Genomic DNA, 17026 nt, shown 5'->3' on the forward strand with positions numbered 1-17026 from the left:
CGTCGATCGTGCAACGTGTTTCTCCCGGCACGCTCGAGCGTAATAGAAAAGGTCGACGAGTTCGGGGATCGGCCACCTGTCGCGAAGCGAACGGTGTCGGATCTCAATCCGGTCACCCTGTAGACCGTGGCTCCGGGATAAAGTAAGGTAACAGAACACCTAAGTAAGAGGTTCGTCGTGTACAGTCGTGCTCGCTCGCTTGCTCGCTCGCTCGCTCGCTCGCTCGCGCCCCTCGTGCAGCCGAGAGGTATATTAGCGTGTGTTGTTTGCACGACGATGAGCGTAAAGACGAGAGTCGGCGGGGCGAGTAAGAGGGAGGGAGGTAGATGGAGAGGGAGAGAGAGAGAAAGAGAATATATATGGAGCTGGCGAGAGAGAGAAAGAGAGAGAGAACGAGCGAGGGGAATAGCGACAGAACGAAACGTCCGCGACCGAACGAACGACCGAGATGGCAACATCAAGGGGGAGGGGGAAGAATGAATGAGACGGAGAGGGAACGAGAGGCGCGGGGAGGGAGACAGAAAGTACGAGGGAACGGTCGTTGAAATGGAGAGGAGAGAAAGGAGGAGAATGTAGGGGGTGGCGTTGCTGCGGTGGAACGAGCGAGACGAAACCAGAGGAGGAGAAGGAGGGAGAGCGCAGGCGCACGTGAGTGTGTTACGGGGATGGCCAGAGGGCAGCTAACGTTTATAATATTAACGCTAATGGACTACCTTATACCTTATACACCGTCCGACCCCTCGCCGGTCTCTTCCCCTCCCCTGCGTGTTCAGACACCCTTCTAAACCCTCACCAAAGTACGGGATAATATTCATGGATGTATTCAAGCTAATGCACCAAGGCGTCCCGAAGAAAAGGAGGAGGGAGCCGAACGAACCTGAAAGCACATAACCGTGTACAGTCCTCCATCGATGTACTTATTTTAAATCGACCTCTGTATCGAGACAGCCTTCGCTATCGGACACACATTCCCGGACGAAAATATCTCGATCGCTATAGCCCTCCCCCCCGTATTTTCGTTATCGATTCGGCGCCCGCTGGAACGCTTTAAAACTAATTTAGGGCGCGTCCTATCCGGTAATTTCTTTCCTCCTTGTTCGGTTCTTCGCTTCGCAACCCCCACGCGCGACGATTGCTCGGGTCACTCGAGATCCGTCACTCGAATCTTTACCCTTGTGGAAGTTAACGCGAAGAATCACGCGTAAACGTCCCCGCGTAACGTAATTTTCGAAGTAGTTAATGACACACGGGAATGAAGAATCTTCCCGATCAACGCGATCGAGAATCCAGCAGAATTTCTCTAGTCTCTCGTAACGAAGTACGAATTTTTCACGTTCGAACGAACGACAAACTTGCGTTCAATGTCGTCCGTGACAGATCCGTAAGAAGGTTCGATTCGCGTCTTTTTCTCTCGAAGCAAACTTTCAAGGTCACCTTCAATTTCTTCCCACACGAGCCCGTAGTTTTTTCAGCTTATTAGCGAACATTAGGACGAAATCCACGAGGTGCGAGAACACGACCTGCAAACGACCTTCGGCGCGAGAACTCGTGCGGACGAAATGTTACGAATTTCAATGCGACCTCCACTATTTACGAATACAAAGGACGCGTAGAATATTCAGCGTTACCTCGAGGAACGTTCCGTGTATTCCACGGGTACGAAATTTTCATCGAATCGACGACGAATATAACAGATACGTACGAATCGAATCACCCTGTACACCGTGACGTTGTATCGACAGGAACCAGCTCCGAAACGTGCCGGAACGAGACGGGGTCGGGACAGACCCACCCGGGCATCGAGAATTAAATAATCGGCGGCGATGCGAAAAGAGTCGTATCGAATGGATTCGCTAAATCTCTCGTCGGTTCCGTTAACGCGGCACGTAATTCGTGAATGGCGCGCGTCTGAAACGCAAGAAATAATAAAACCCGTTGCACCCCAGTGCGGCGGGATCCGCTTCCTCGTCGATATACGGGGGAGTAATATTCATAATGTAATGGAAGCGGCGTAATGTAAGCTAATGCATCCTGCAATTTCTTGAAAGCATTCGAATAATTCAGGCGCAGCCAGTGTATTCCTAATATACTTAAAAATTTCTGCCAAGTATCGAACGGATATAATCGGCGGCGGGCGCGCAGCCTTTGCGAGATTGAAAACGCGTTTCGAGTAACTTGCGTTCCGCGGCGCGAGGTTCTTACTTCAAAGCGGGATTCTCGTTCGCCGCCGCGGCGTTATCGCATGGATTCTTTCGACAAAATTTTGTCCTTCGTACGAAAAACGTCGCTACGGTACTCCAAACTATCGAAATTGGTTATCCCGGGTACGTTTCCCGGTACACCGGCTGGAAGGAAACTGAAACGCGTTGCGGTGATTCGCGCTTTCGAGCGACGAAACCGGGACCGGTAGAGATTTTTATCTCGAGCGGAGATCGGGAGAAGCTCGACGAAAGAAACGAACGATAAACCAGTACTGATTGAACTTTCTTCGCTATACGTGGATTGAAATTATCAACAATGCTTCCAGGTTTAGAAAATCTATCGGTGCAACCACTCGGCCCAACACTGAGAAACTGATCGTTCTCGACGATCGAGCTGGTTCGATTTATAGTAATAATAGCTGGGCAAGTTTATTTTTTATCTGCCAATAATGTAATATCGTATATTCAATTACTCAATTTTCTGCGATCTCGAAGAATTTGAACATATTGTTCAACGTATCGAGTACCGGCACATTTTGATGAAATATAAATTCAAATGTTGGTAATTTAAGAATCTTCAGACTCGAATTGCTTTTTGGTGTACATGAATCGATAAAAGATAAGTGTGTTTTAATTTCGTGACTTACGAGCGACTTACGAGCGAATCTGTGACAGAACGAGAGCGAGCGAGACGGAGCATCAGGGACCAAGTGTCGCGTTACACGGTCAAGTTGATCGGTGATCAACTACTTACGCGTTTGTCGGCACGTTTCTTCGAAACAAGGGTACCGAAATCGAATTACGAGATACTGTACGTAAATATTACGAATGACCGCGACAGGCCGCGTTATCGACGTTTCTAGCCGAGGTTCCGCGAAACTCGTCGAATCGACGCGATCCTCCGAACGGCTCCTCTAGGGGACTCATTAAAAATAATGAATATTCATTAAAAGTAATGAAACTCCGAACTCGAAATACTCGATTATTTGTTTAAATCGCGCTTAATGTAATTAAAAAGGCGCCATTATTTTCGTTTCTTTCGATACACTCCCTGATGGATGAAAAAAGAACGAAGTAAAATTCGCGTATGTAACCGACGCGGCGATCGAAGTTTAAACCGAAATCGAAAGGATCGGGCAAACGCGAGTACTCGATCGTTGTTCCGGATCGTTTCTTTAAAAAAAAAAAAAAAAAAAAAAGAAGGACCGTTCGCCGTAGAAATATTCGTTCGCTCGTTTCGAACAGAGACGTTATCCTGTTTTCCCACGTACACCCCGATTTTCGCTTCGGACTGCACACATTTTTCGTTCGTTAAATCCGATAAGGTATTTCATTTATCGCCCACTACCTCGCGAAGCATTCAATTGGCTTACCGTCGGCCAATCGCATATTGAAAATATCTCGAGGAAACTATTTGTCCGGTACCACGGATATATACATATTCCCGTGGAAATTTAGCCGCGACCGCGGAACAGGATTCCCTTTTATTGCCCTAATGAAAATTTATGGAGACTTCAACTATTTTCTAATTACTTCCAGAACGTTATCGAAGTTACCGCGGCGACCGTGCGCGTTGCGAAATTTTTTATTAGCCGGCCCGTGTTTCAACTATAATGCAACGCTCTCATTAACCGCGCACTTAATATCCCGGCAACCCATTAAACGCGCGTTACAAAAACCCACACGCTCGCGCGATTAAGCGAGCCTAAACCAACGCAACGAAAACGCGCGGTGCGTGCACCCGTCTCGCCGGGAAATCTGAAAATCACGAGTCGGGAGCGTTTTGCAAACAAACACGCGACCGCGAATCTCTTTCTGGAACGCGTCGCGGTTTTGTGAAACGTGTCGAGAAAGACACCCGGACTCGTCGAAACTCGGTATCTCGATCCTCGACGCGTACCGTACCATGGTTTTTACAATAAAATTAAACCCGAAAGAAACGTACCGTGTTTTACGAGCGTTCCGGACAACGACATCGACGTTCGACAGAGAAGAAAACCTGGTAAAACAACTCGCGCGTATGATAAAAATGTGCGAATAATTTGAACAGTCTTTGTCGTTTTTGGGTGTAATTTTTCATCGACGTCACCTTCGTGGTATATTCCGCGCTTTAACGCACCGACTCCCAAGCCGACAATCTCTTCCCCTTTGACCACGAAGGCTATTAAATCGATAGACGTCAATTGCGCGCGAACAATCTGGCTCGCTGTGTAAATGAAAATTTAAATGTCGTTGGTAAACGAACAACGCGGCACTCGACGCATTAAGAAGCACTCTGCGCCGCACACGGAGATTCTATAAGCTCGATGTACACTCGGATACATTTTCGAGTGCCACATGGTATCGATTTGCGCTTCAATGCCAACTTCGTTCCGCCACGCACCGGAATTTCAATTCTTCTAACCGCTTCGGAAATACTGCCACGTACGCATCCGCTTTCAAGTTATTTTAATTTATTTCCCAGCAATATTTATTACCGCGTACAACAACATCGTGGCTCGACTCGAACTTTTACAACGACCCGAAAAACAGTGACCGATAACGAGATTTCGCGATACTCGTCGAGTCTCACCGGAATGACTCAAGGACAAAGTTTCGTGAAATTTTCCATTACGCAATTTGACTGCCCCGACGAGCATAGGAAAATATGAAATACTTTATAGATGTCGCGAATTATTTTCACTCGATCGATGTAACAAATTTACAAACGACTTTTTTACACGCGAAAATTAAATTCCGCCCCTGTTAACGCGATCTACGATTTTAAATACTGTACAATCGACATCGACGCACCTATTTGCGAGCGCGCGACAAGCGACGCGAAGGGACAGTTCTACGCGCGGAACTAACCGCTCGAAACGATCGTTGAACGATCCCGATCGATCGTCCCGAAGACATCGATGCCAAGTGGGGACACTTGGTAATTTTTCGTACGGTTAATTCGTCCCCCAGTAGGCAAAACGCGTTGCGTCTTCCCGAGGAAACGACGAACCGATTCAGATTTCCGAGCGCCTATATTGATTACCCCTTCTCCCCCACCCACCTCCCCCTATCTCCCAGCACCATCGCCACTAGCTGGTTCTCCTCCCGATTGCAGCTCCTGCCGCGCGAACCGCGTGCTCTCGCTTCGTAGGAACGATGTTTGTTCCCCCTCGAAGATATACTTAACTTTTAATTACTATCATATAACTAATTAGTCCCGGTGGCCAGGGGTTTCGTATATTAATTTAATTTTCAATCTCACGGGGTAATTCTTGGCGCAACGTTAGTTTTAATCAGCCCTTCGCCCCTCGCGTCGCGGCGGCCTCGTTCTGCGGATAGAGAGAGGTAGGGAGGGAGGGTGAGTGGGTGGACGGGTGGAGAAGGGGTCGCGGAGTGGTAGAGGGGAGTTAGACACTGCCGGAGGAGAAGACAGAGGGGCAGCGGAAACCCGTAGACACGGTAGGGGTAGAATGGAGTACACCTACTCAGCTAATAAAAACCGGCAATAAAAACCACCCCTTAGGACCGCCGGCACCGTGGCTCTCTCCCGTTCTCTCTTTTCACCCCCTCTGGTCCTCGTCCTTTCCCTCCGTTCTCTACAGCACTCGTCCCCACCCCACCCCACCCCGTCTCACCCCACTCCGGCTCTCCGGATCCTCTCCCCCTCCGTTGCCGCTCTCATTCTCCGTCTCCCCGTACAGCAGGTTTATTCACCTGGCTGGGATTAACTTTAATCAAGTATTTACATTTTAATTCGCTGCCATGTACATTCAACCGACCTACAGGTCCTTTACGATAACATCGTCGTTTAATTGCAAACTGCCACTTTCGGACGACAAGACGTCTGCTCTAGCCCGCAGAGAGAGGCGAACAGAGACGGAAAGAGAGAGAGAGAGAGATAGAGAGGAAAGGAGAGAGGGAAACGGCACTATCCACGATAATAAGTCGGAGTCGCTGAAACGTGGCCGGTAAGACGCGGTTCGGTGGAAAATATGCCCCGTCCGAGGCTAGAAATCGTTCCGCGCGAAATTGATCGCCGTCCGGCCTGGGTCTCCCGGGGAACATAATTTCGTTAGTTTTGATGCTCGACGTCTGTCTCGCGGACCTGCTTGAAAAATATCACCGCCGTTCGAAATCGGAAACGGAGAAAAATAATCCCCGCGATTCGAAATCCGAGACGCCGCGAAATCTCGACTCTGCCTCGAGGCCGAGACACGCGCTCGAATACGTAGTACTCGTGGCCGTGATCGAATCGTCGGAATTCAACGGTCACTTTCGCACGAAACGATACAAAATGTAATTTTCCAGTGTGAACGATTCCCAGGGTCGATTATCGTTCGTTATCGTCCGTTTCGAGCGACGACTCGAGACATCCGCGAGTCATCGAAATATTTTGCGCAACGTTGTTGACATAGAATCGGTAACTACGCGAGCGAGTTTGGCGAACGTGGATACGTTTGTCTATCTCGACGAAACGCTTTTGAAATTGGTATCTCTTCTGGATATCGTTGATTTCACCCCGTTTAGATCCTTGTCCACCGTGTATTCGTTGTATCGGTAACTTCGCGAACAGCTACGGTCGCGATGTAGATTCGTCTACTTCGAGACTACCAGTCTCGTCGCGGGTGAAAGAACTTTTCGAATCGATCATTTTTACCTCGAACCGGAGCTCGTTGCGAAACGATAGTAGCACACTGAACAAAATCTCGGCGTCGAAAGAACCGCGGATTTTCGTTCCACGAGAACGTAACGCGACGAAGTGCGCGAGAAATCACATTTATATTTCCCTATAAAATTAACGGCACGTTATTATCGGCTTCGAACCGCGCTATGGTCACACCGTGCGAAAGGCTCTCGAGACCCGAGATTTTATTCGAGAAACGGCCGAGAGATCCGCCAGTCTTCGGGACAGTTTGCACTGGCAGTGTATCGTTGATTTCGTCTCGTTTGAGAATAGAAAGATCGTCTCGATAGAATCGATAACTTCGTAAACCACTTCGATCGAAATGTGTAGGTACTTCGGTCCAATTCGAAAAATTCTTTTCGGACATCGAGCACACAGGAAACTCGTTGTAGTCGCAGACCTTATCGCGAGCAATCGTATACCGATTTAACCTGGTTGTACCGCGTGGGTTAATTCCGTGCCCGATTTAAATAAATACAATAAATTGATCGGCGGGAGCAGAATTTCTATTTCGCGGGAATAAATTCTCCTTCCCGGGACATCGAGTCGCGACGAGACGGTGAAATTTTCCAATTGGAACGTATGCGCAATGGCTTCGAATATTATCAAGTTCGGAGCAATAATCGCGTCTAATCCGACGCGCCGCGAGGCTACGGCTTATCTCGCGCGACAGCTGGTTCTATGCCGCGATACGCTTCTAATTGGACTTAATTGGACCCATTGTTGAATTTCATTTGACGCGAACGCGTCCTACGGGGCGGAGGGAGAGAGACATAACTCGAAATTGAATTGCAGCCGCGTCGAACGTACGGGTGTGCGATTTAAAAACTGGAAGCAACTTTACACCGGTTTCCAACGAAGCCGCGATTTACTCCGTTTTACCGACACTTTATTCCTCGCCAGGGTACACGGAACGCGAAACGAAAACATCGCCGACTCGTACGAAACTATCACCGTCACAGAGAAATTTGTAATCCGGGTCTGATACTCGAGAAACTTTCCGAAATTTCGGAAAGTCTCGTTCGTGCGTTATTCGAGCGTAGGCGCATCGAAGATACCGAGTGAATACTCGTCGAGCTTTGCTAATTTTCAGCCTAACGAGAGTCTTGTTCGTGCGTTTTTCGTTTCGGTAATTTTTAACCGAACGAGAGTATCGTTTGTGCATTCTACAAGTACATCGAAAACATCGTGTTCTCTTGGCTTTAGAAATTTTTAATCAAAAAGGAATCTCGTACGTTCTTCGACCTGAGCGCATCGAAAACGCAAAGTAGTTCGTGAAGTTTTGGTAATTTTGAGCCTAACGAGAGTCTTGTTCGTGCGTTTTTCGTTTCGGTAATTTTGAACCGAACGAGAGCCTCATTTGTGCGTTCTTCGACCACAGGTACGTCGAAAACATCGAGTTCTACTTGGCTTTAGAAATTTTTAATCAAAAAGAAGTCTTATACGTTCTCCGACCTGAGCGCATCGAAAACGCAAAGTAATTCGTTAAGCTTCGGTAATTTTGAGCCAAACGAGCGTCTCGTACGTTTTTCAACCGCGAGCACGTCAAAAACACAAAGTACTCGTCGAGCATGCGACAAACGTCGAGGTCGTTCCGGGGCAAAATCCCTGGTTTTGGGGTCCGGCAGGTACCCCGAGTTCTATTCACGCTTCCAAAATATTTGGGTCGAGCGTTTGACAGGTTGCAGAGACTGGTTATGGGTTTCAGGGTGGTCGAGGACCAAATTTATTATTTTACGATGCTCGGCTGTCCCCCCATCTCAGCCTCCCCCTCCTCCGCATCCCTTCTGCGTTCGACCCGACGACCGTTTTCGCGCCTTTTTTCGTCCAGTCCCGGGCTACACTTTTACGATCTCATTCAGGTGTCAAACATTCCAATTAACGAACACTGCGCGCCCGCGTAGGGAACAATGAGTCGGCGGATTCGACATTTTGCACGTTCACGCTCGTTCTCCCCCTTTCGTCGGAAGGAAACGGATCCCCGAGTTATTTTTTCATCGCCGGTTCCTGACGGATATCTCGAGTGTGTACTTGCGAACGAGAGCTCAACTCGTTTTAAGTACCGGCGAACTCGTTCGCGGGGGAAAAGCGGTGAAAAAAGAAGAAAAAAAAAGAAAAAGAAAAACAAAACGGTTCGGAAGTCGGGGAAAAGATTTTCCGTAATTCTTGAGAATTACCCGACTACGGAAGAATTTATTTCCGGTCGTTTTTACGCGAGTCACTTTCTCGGTTCGCTTGCAATTTGTTGCAAACGTTCCACTTCGCGACGGAGACAAAGTTCGGTGTAATTCGCTGTGCAATGCATATCGACGTAAATAATTACAATCGAGGGAAAACGTCGCGTGAAAAGCAGAGAACGCGATTATCTCGATGGATAGTCGATTCTTTCACGTGGACTTTTAATTACCGTGCAAAAATACCGATCATCGAATCGGAGATAGGACGCATGAAAATTCTAGCGTATAAAAGTAAGTAATTCCACAATTGTGCTTACGTATGGTTTTTGAACGTGACATTTAAGAAGACACCGAACCTTAAATTCCGAAAGGTACGCGCCTAACGCGTCTCAGATTTCTGAGATTTTTTCAATGATCCCGAGATCGCTCGCGGATCTTCCAATTCTTGTTACACCGGCGTAGACATACACGATTTGAAATGAAAATACCCGAAAGCGTTACCTAACCTAACAGCGATACACAAATAGAAATTCTCGAATCTACGAAGAAAGTAATTACGCTCACGCGCGAATCTTAAATTCTCGAGAGTACAGGTCTAACGGGTCTCAGATTTCCGAGATCTCTTCAAAGATCTCAAGATTGCATACTAATCTTCCAATTCTTCTCGCGTCTTCGCAGAAATCGGTTCGAAAATGAAAATACTCACGAGAGTTACCTAATAGAAATCCCAGTATACGTAAAAAAAATAGATAATTCCACAATTAGGTACAAATACACGGGATCTTTAAATTCTCAAAGGATAGTCCCATCGTGTCTCGTATCCCCGAGATCACCGCGAACGTCTCAAGATCGCCACGAATCCTTCGATTTTTCCCACACCGCCGCGGAAAGAGATTAAAAAATGAAAACGATCGAAAGAGTACCTTGTGTTCAACGCTCGCGAACGCTACTCGCTCGAACAAATCTCGATGATGAACCGTACGAGAACGTTCGATAGAACGTAGCCTCGATCCGAGCATCGTTCACCGAGACGTTTGTGTCCCGTACAACCGAATCGCTCTAAATTCGCGCGTACGTTCAGCCACCGAGGAAACAACGTCGACTCAAAGCACGGGCCAACCGAAATAACCCCTCGAGTCGAGATATTACCGCCGCGGGAATACTTTATCGCGTCGCGTTCGCGCCAGGGCAAATTATGCTATCGATAGTGTCGCGGCGACGGGCGTACTCGTCAAAAATAGTCCGGCAGCACGGAGCGGCGGCGTTTCGACGATGAAAACGACGACCAGATATCGCCCGGGGCTAATATCGCGGGATATCTGCGATCCAATTAATCGATACCGAAGACGGCCGTTATTGTTGGAACGTAACCGGTACTCGCGTAATACTACCGCGTGACGGTTCACTTTGGATGGGTCGCGAGGGCAGGGTATTCGCAAACACGGTAAGAATAATTTTTTAAACGCATTACCGAATACTATTCCCGGAATAGTATAGAAAAATGTATGAACTAAAGCAGTACACTTGCGCGAAGCGGTCGACCAACTATCGTGTACGCGTTCGCTCGCGGGTCGATTCGAAGGGAGAAGGCAGATTTTCAAAGCGCGGACGAACCATCGGTTACGAATCGATCGCGCGTTCAACGTGAACTCGCGATCGATTTCCACCACCGTGGAACACGTCGAGTCGCGACGCGCCGCTAAAAAGTAATTGCGCGGCAAGAATTCCCTTTTTGTAAACACGTTGTTGCAACCGTGATCGTTCCGTGTCGCGTATTGTTCCTACGTATCCGAACGGTCCTCGATCCCGATAATAGAATTATTATCGTTAGGCCCTTTCTCGGAGAAAAAAAGTTCCGCGAGTCTCCCCCACTCCGGTCTCGCCGCTTCGGCGCATCGTTCGAATAGCGCGCGCGCGCGCGTCCTATATTCTCGCGGAGCGCGTTCCTGGTCTCCGGGTCGCCGTTTCGTACCAACGAGAATACAAACAACGTCCAAGAACGTGGGAAATAAACGCGTTAACCGACGTCGAGTCGCGATACAAGCGCCGAGAATCACCGATAAAAGGAACGAGGAGCTCCCCCGCTCCGAATCCACGCCAAACCGCCCCACACCCGTCGCTCGAGCACTCCCGGTTACTCTCCAGAGATTAACGACGAACCCGACAGAGCCAATTTCGAGGCTCCGTTGACGAACCCCCGGGAGGTCGCGACCCACGACCTTCGACGATTTTCCTTCCGCGCCTCGCGCCACGGAACGAAATCCACGGAACTGTTTTCTCGATTTCGTGGGATCTTCGTCTCTCGACACGGCGGGTCGAAAAGGAAAAACGAAGGACGAAAAGAAAAAGAAAAAAGAAGAGAAAATAACACGCGAAACGATATCGAATCGAAGGGGAGCTGGCTCCGTGTGCGGCGCGACGCTCACCGGGGCAGCAGGTCCAGAAATCCGTAAGCTCGGTTGCTCGATAAGGACCCAATTACATTTTAGCCGATGCTATCTTTCTGCCACCAGCCGCGATAGCGCCTGGCAAACTAATTGGCCGCGCCAGAAAGGAGATACAGCGGCGATAGCCGCGCGAATTACAGAAAAGAAGACGGAGAAACGCAAGGGCGAAGCGGGACCGCGATACGGCGAGGGAACCAACGGGGGGTGGGAGGACGCGGTGAGGGGGCACGTGTATACCGTCAGGGAATATAAGCTTGGCCCTCTCCTCTCGTTGTCCTATCTCCGGGCGCGCATAATCGCACGGGCGAAAGAAAGCCTCGCGGAACGCAATTTCAAAGTTCGAGGCTCGTTTGGCGGGCTGCCAGCGCTCACGTAACTAACTACTTGTTTTGCCAACCGTACATCCTCCCCCGCGGCCGCGGCCGCGGACCGGCCGGAGAGTTCCGTCCGCCAGCGCGGCGGCTGATCCTCGATTTTCGAAAAAGGTTAACACCTCGGCTAACCGCGGATCAGCATTCGACCACGTGGCGACGGACGCGCCTGCGTGCCCCCAACCTCGAGACCTTACACGGAAATTTCTTCTCTCAGTCTTCCCGTGCCCACCGGTTGGCACGATACCCCCCACCCACCCCCGTTCCCCTCCCTGCCGCACCGGCGAACATCGTCGTTTCGGCATCGAGCCTCGCGCGATTCGCGACGGACCCGTTCGAATCGTCTTCGTCGGCACGGTGGACGAGCACGTCACGACGGGCCCCCGATCGCGGACACTTGTCAACGGACACCTGAACAATCGATGAAGGTAGGGGGTGTGGGAGGTTAGGGGGGAGGGAGGACGAGTTCCACCTAGCCACGGTCGTCGATCGTCCCGATCCGATACACCATCGGTCGTCGCCACTTCAATTTGTCGAGGAGGCTTTCGAGCGTTTATCGGCGATCTATCGATTTTTTTCGTCCATCCCCTCTCCCTTTCCCCGAGCGATAACGGAAAAGCGATAGGAACGAGGGTCAGCCCCGATAAAGACGGTCTTGCGTGGTTCCCGATTGTCCGTGGTAATGGCGAGAGTGTCGATTCGATTGTCTCTTACCTCGATCCACGGCATGCGTAGGCTGATGTTCCCGGGGTCGAAGCGTTAATATTCCCTCAAAGCTCCGCGTGCCCGCTGCCCGCGGGCCGGGCAACAACAATAACCAAAAAATACACTATCCCGGTCACAATGATTACTATCGACGGTTCGGACACTCCCGCGACGAAACACCGACCGTGTACGATGCCGTGTTATTCTTCCACGATGCGAGCGTGTACTCGCTCGTTGTATCGGCGACGGTTCACAAGATCGACGTCGGTGTCCGGGCGCGGACCCGAGACAGGTGTCAACGCGTCCCAGCCACCCGGAATCCTTTCTCGCGTAGCACGGTGGATACGGTCCCTCGTTGCGTGTCCCTGTCGCTTCGCGAGCGAGCGCGAGCCCGCGGTGCCCGGAAAACGCGAGACGGGCCTTTCTCGCTCGGAAAGCCCGCGTCTTCTCCTCGTCGAATTATTGATCTTAAGCTCCAGGCTCCGTATCGCGAAACCCGCACCTAACGACTCTTGTAACGCTCCAACGGCGGTCCTCTGTTCGTCTCTCACCCGGCCGATGATACGGCCGATCTTCGAGCGGAGACCTCCACCGTGAGGATCCTCGGTCCACCGGACTCCGTTTCCTCCGCGGTGGTAATCCGAGGTAGCCCGGCGACTAACGGTCAACGGTTTCCGTTCCGCTCCATCGGGTCCTTCTGTTCGCGCCTGCCGCGGAGCAACGGGGGCAGAGAACGAATCACAAATCCTCCCGCGGCGACGACAACGACGTCGAGGACAACGACGACGTGTGTCGGCACGACGACGTTGTTCCACGCGGAGATGCCAGCTCGCGCGATGACGACGACGACGAAGAGAACGACGAGAACGACGAGAACGACGAGAACGACAAGGACGACGATCACGCCGGACCTCGGTTACGGTACTCGCGTATAGATCGTGCAAAGAGAAGGCCCAACGCGCACGCGAACCGCTGTCAAAAGAGCCCTACGACTTGAACGGAGCAGTTGTGTGTCGGTCGTACGCGAAGCACACCGCGCGACACGCAGAACCCGTACGAGCCACGACACGAACCGCACGGCACGACGGCAGACGAGCGAGTGGGGCTTCGGAGCCTTCCCCCACCACTGGACGAACCGTACAGCGTACCGGAGGGAGAACGTCACGGGTTCGAGCGGCGCGGCTGCTGTCCAGGGCGGTCGAGGGCCACGGGGAGAACGGGGGGCGCCGCGGATAAACGGGAGTGGGGATACTCGACGTACGGAGTAGGGGAAGCCGGCCGAGAAGCGCGGGAGGGATGGCGCACACGATCCTCGGAAAGGGCGACCGCGGTGGGGGAAGGATAGATGGACGTCAGGGGCGTGAGTGAAGGAGGGGCATCGATATCTCCCCTCTCTCGCCCTACCTCGCTCGTACAGAGAGCGCACTCCACACTCCACGCGACTTTGCGAGTGAAACATTTCGCGGGTTTCGCGGACGTTGGGCGTGGGATGGGGTTCCGGCTGCCGGAGGGGGAATGGAAGGGAAACGTAGTGAGGGAAGACAACAGTATTCCCGTTAATTGAACGACTCTCGTGGAGAACGAGGGACGGGGCGGGAGGGAGGTGGTGGGGTGGCCGACGAAGGGGTGGGAGGGGGAGGTGGAAGCGGGAAGACGAGGTGGCCAGGGACGGAGGGGGAGGATTACTCGCGGTAATTACTTATTTTTATTACGCTCCGCCTCTCTGCCTTCCCCCACCCACCGTTCCGTGCGTCCGTGTTCCACGACGGCGACGACGACGAGGACAGCTGGGCCGGTCGGTGCTCGTCGTTGGTCAGCGTTATTAAGCCGCCTTTTTTTGCGTACCCAATCTGTAATGCGTTTACCCGAGCCGAAAGACGAAGCCGCGGGTCCCCGCGTCGCGATTCTTCGATCCGCGAACTTACCGATCCCGTCCACTCCCTGTCGCGAATCGGATCGCGTCCTTCGCGGCACGAATTCCTAAATGTAGCGGAGAACGGTCGCGGCGGTAACCGCGAAAGTGAAAGAACACTTTCAGCTAATTGAACGACCGCGGTCCCCGAGAATCCAGAATGGTGGCCGATTACTCCGAGTAATTACTTATTTTTATTACTTTCAGCCTCTTTGCCCCACCCATCGGTCGCGCGACGTCACTTATCGCTGGCCAACCACGAGTCCCGTTCACCGCGGACCCACCATATTTCGTTCCAGATGTCTTCGATACGTATCGCGTCTTTTAGCGGCGCTCCAAGCCACGGATTTAATCACCGTGCCCCCCTCGCTAATTATCCTCGACGATGAAACGTAACTCCTTCTCGTTTTTCCAGCAGCAGCAGCAGCTTTCGTTGCGAGCGACCGTTTCGCGTCGTTCGTTCGATCGTCCCTTCTTCGTTCACCCTTGTTGATCCAGTTCGATGAAACGCAAACGCCTCCCAGGTGCAACGGACGATTCGTTTCGCGCAAAGTTAGATATCCGTGCTTCGTAAATTTCCGCGATTCACTCCGGGAAATTCAAAAATTTCAATCGGGACGAAAGAAAAGAAAAGAGATGCTCTTTTATCAACGTCCACGAATTTGCAATGAAAATTTTCACCGGTTCCTCGTTTGTTTTCGCACTGGGTTACGCACACCGTCGCGATAATATCCCAACGAACCTTGACGAACATACACCGTTTCGACACACGTGAAACCGTGTTCGAGCGACAGACGTTCGATCGACCCCTTCTGGCTAACCTTTCGAGGTACTGTCCAAATATTATTACTCGATCTGACGCCCAATCGAACGCGATATTTGAGTCGTACGACGATTGAATATTCCGGGTCCTGGTCACCAAAGGCTTCGAGGCTAGTACGCGGTAACAAACTAGTTAACACGAGGGAGACGAGTCCCGCGTTACACCGTTGGACTCGATCTTTACAGTCGACTTTGACCGTACGTTTGATCCGTGCTTCGTCGCGATGTTTAAACCTTGCCCCCGTGGTTTAATTTAAAATTCAATTTGGCCGTTAATACGACATAAGGGTTCGAGAACGCATATTCGAGACCCAACGGTCGGCTTTAAACGCTGGCATCGGGCAAAGGGTGTGCATAATGTAGAGTAAGTAAACCGAGCATACGCTCGACAAAAGTTGGAGTTTAAAGTCGATGGACAATCGCGAGTATTACCGAGGATGTATGTAAACGGATGCTCGATTCAGAAAACGTTTCGCGTCAAAGATGACCTTGACGAGTTTCGTTATTTAAAAAAAAAAGGCATCCAAGACTTCGCAGACCCACAGTACTCGTCCGAGAGAAAAAAGTGATCGCTAATGTCAATACGTGAAAGTCACTTCGCAAAGGTAAACGTGACATAAATCGAAAGCTTGAACTCTTTTCCCTCGTCACCTTGTACGAACTGTATTAACACGGACAATATTGATCGTGGCTCTCGAAGAATAATTATTCAACGCGTTGGACAAACAGGTAACACTCGAGTGTAACTGAACAATGATTTATCCAAATCTTGCTCTTCTGTTTACGTTCCTTTCGATGTTCGCTCCATCTACACAGGACCCTTTCCGAACCACCATGTGTAACGCTACCTTGTGTACACCTAAACGTAAAAGAATCGATCTCGTGCATCGTTCCACAGTTTCGGGTGTTCGTGGTCCCCCGTACGAATCATCGCGCGATCCCCGAGCGGAACAGCATTCTTTCGGTCCCGATGAACGCGCGCGCGTTTCGCCGAACTGGGCCCGCTTCTAATCCAATTGCCGGACAGCTTCGTTTTTGTCAGCGTGCACGCTCACTTTCGCGCGGTTCCGGCGAAAACTTGGAACAACACGCTCCGAGACTTCCGAGCGGTGGCCCTCGAGCGCGGAAACACGTTCGCGAATTCGAAGGCGCGCGTGTCCGCGCGACGACGTTGTCGCGAGCGCGCGTCCAGAATGGAAATTAGGACCCCGATTCTCACGTACGCGGCAACTACGGGACGACTGGAACCAGCGGGTAGCTAGAATCGTGCATCTATTTATATTCATCCACCGAGCGGCTCGACTTTAGCGAGTGCACTTGTTGCAGCGAAAATTAAGCAGGCCCGCGAAGATCTTCGATCACGGTTACCGCGAAACGAGATACTGTGCGACGTGTGCATTGCAGAGAGACACAAGATCGGTCCTGGAAGAAATTGAAAATCGTAGTCGAGAGTTTCGACTTTAAAACGTTCTCACGTGCGAGAGCACATCCGGTCTTCGGGTTGCAAATGTACCGAATGTATGGAACATGCGTTTTTCTGGGGTTTATAACGAAATGAGAGGACCGAGGAAACACGAGGGCGTCGAGTTGCATCCATTGTAGTAGCTTTAATCGCGGAAAATCAATGCACAGCCGTGCTTGGTTAAATTTAAGCGATGTTTTCAGGAAAGTACAAGTTTTCAGTTTTTTGCGCAAGGAAGGAGAATAAACATAGAGAAGGTAAGC

At 50.8% G+C, this 17026-nt stretch overlaps 2 protein-coding genes across 2 annotated transcripts in view; both read right to left on the reverse strand.

The window, feature by feature from the left end:
• The window catches only part of LOC143144446 (uncharacterized), a 241881-nt gene extending 228228 nt beyond the window's left edge, over positions 1-13653 (reverse strand). The window contains exon 1 of the mRNA XM_076306852.1: positions 12577-13653. The gene's annotated coding sequence lies outside the window, so the exon portion shown is untranslated. The remainder of the gene's footprint in view (positions 1-12576) is intronic.
• Positions 1-17026, reverse strand: part of LOC143144447 (uncharacterized) — a 570964-nt gene that overhangs the window by 63608 nt on the left and 490330 nt on the right. The gene's annotated exons all lie outside the window — the stretch shown is intronic.

Source organism: Ptiloglossa arizonensis, chromosome 3 (assembly GCF_051014685.1).
Source record: "Ptiloglossa arizonensis isolate GNS036 chromosome 3, iyPtiAriz1_principal, whole genome shotgun sequence".
NCBI lineage: Eukaryota > Metazoa > Arthropoda > Insecta > Hymenoptera > Colletidae > Ptiloglossa > Ptiloglossa arizonensis.